The 2,211-nt window shown below is 33.6% G+C and overlaps 1 pseudogene; it reads right to left on the minus strand.

Moving 5' to 3' along the window:
• Positions 1–1,202: 1,202 nt before the first annotated feature.
• LOC122127739 lies at positions 1,203–1,299 on the minus strand (annotated as a pseudogene).
• Between the last annotated feature and the right edge of the window lie 912 nt (positions 1,300–2,211).

Consider the following 2,211-nt stretch of genomic DNA (forward strand, 5'->3'; position numbering starts at 1 on the left):
CCCTGCACAGTGCATATATGTGGAATAATACCAGAGTGGCTTCTTTTTTACTTCATCATGATGCAGATACCAATGACAAAACTAAAGGCCTCTTGTCCCCCTTGCACCTTGCTGCTGAGAATTGAGATAGCAAAGATATTCTGGATCTCCTCCTGTTGAACCATTATGTCAATCCAGGCCTGAAGAACAACTTGGAAGAAACTGCATTTGATATTGCCAAAAGGATAAATATGTATCACTACCGCTTGGAAGTTGTGGAAGGCTTTACGAATTGTTTTTCTAAGTTCTAATAGTTCAGTTAAGTTTCTTAAATTTCAAAAATGCCAATCCATCCTTTGTGTCCATACAAAATATTTTCACAATACAAATAACAGCAATCAATATCTTGTTTTGTGGGGTTTTTTTTGGTCAGTCGTGGGGCTTGAACTCTGGGCTTGGGCTCTATCCCTGCACTCTTGAGCCACAGCTCCACATCTGGTTTTCTAGTGGTTTATTTGAGAAAAGAGTCTTATGGACTCTCCTGCCCGTGCTTTTAACTGTGATGCTCAGATTTCAGTCTCCTGAGTAGCTAGGATTATAGGCGTGAGCCTCCAGCACCCAGCAACAGCGATATCTTACTGTAAAAATTCATGGATTCCGTGGAATTCTTCCAAGTGAATTGCCTGCCTTTGATGTCAAAATGTATTCAAGAGTTTTTGTATACATCTATAATGAGTTCTGCAGAGTGTGTGATTTCTTAATCAGAAAGAATTTTCTTACCTGTTGAAATCAGTAGTACAGAAACTAAAGTATTTCTGATGCTTGGCTGGAAAAGTATATTTTAAAATATTCTACATTCTATGTTTGTATAATGCCTATAATCTATTTTATTCTCTCCTAGGTATACTCTGAATTCTACATTGTTTTATAATATATAGGTTCATTATTGTGTCCTTTCAGATTGCATTCCATATAGAAACAGTTTAAGATTCATTTTTTTCCTAGGTCCTTATAGTATTATATTTCTTTGGGATAAAATGTCAAAGTTGTATAATTTCAAAAGTTTTGTAAAGTTTATGCTACATAAAGGCTTTTCTAATGTGAAGATTTAATACACTGATGTCAAACTAACTTTTAATTATATGAATTGTATGTATTGATACACTTGTAATTTTGTAATCAACTTTTTAATAACTTTTTTCATTTCTTGTATCTGTAGAATGAAAAATATGGAATACTTCACAAATTTTCATCTCATCCTTGTGCAAGTGCCATGTTAATCTCTGTATTTTAATTTGGGTATATGTGCTACAGAAGCATGTAGTATCCTCTAAATTTAAGTAGTTAATGATTCAAACTTTATACAGGCGTATATCCTTGGTTGCCTAACAATGCTATTGATCTTATTTCCCTAAAATTCTGTGAATATTGGAAAAAAATTATATTGTTCAGTCGATTGCTCACATATGCAATTTTTTTATCCATGACAATTTTAAGTCTTTTTAATGTGGGATTTAATCGTACTTTCAAGTATTTATATATAGGTCCAAAGTTGATGGCTTTTTCACGTACTTATTTATCCAACTGAGCATTGTGGAGCTAATGGATTCAAAGTAAGCCTTGCTTAAGAGCTACTTCTAAACTTCTACAACTGAAATTTTCCAAATGTGGTCTTACTGACACAAATGTTTACCTGGTCCTTTACTCTTTTTCCCTGTAGGAACAGACCAACCAGAATATCTTACCCTGACAGTATAGATTATATTACTTGAACAAAATTAATCTTAGTTACAAGGTATCATAGAGAGAGGAACAGTTCAGACAGAACTTTTCATACTAAAATATAATTAATCAAAATATAATTGTTTATTATACCTACCATTTCAAAAGTAGCTAAAGCCAAGAAGGTGAAAAAATTGTTCATATGCATGATGACCTAATGTCCTGGCCTGTCTATCATCCAACCAGGCAGGAACTTACACTGCTGCCTTTCTATAACCAAATATTTTCATAGTTGCAGGAGGAGTCCATATGTTTCTCCTCAATATTAGGCTTTAAATTGATAATGTATTAATCATAATATTTCCTCTTACCTCCAGGCTGTAAATCTACAAGTGGTAAAGCTTTAGGTCTAACTCTATCAAACACTGAGGTAGAGATAATGCAATAATACTTTAAAACAGAGTTGCCTTTGATACACTAACTACAACAGAACAATGTAAAACACGTGCC

The sequence above is a fragment of the Dipodomys spectabilis genome, unplaced genomic scaffold (assembly GCF_019054845.1).
Source record: "Dipodomys spectabilis isolate Male_0828 unplaced genomic scaffold, ASM1905484v1 ptg000309l, whole genome shotgun sequence".
Classification (NCBI taxonomy): Eukaryota; Metazoa; Chordata; class Mammalia; order Rodentia; family Heteromyidae; genus Dipodomys; species Dipodomys spectabilis.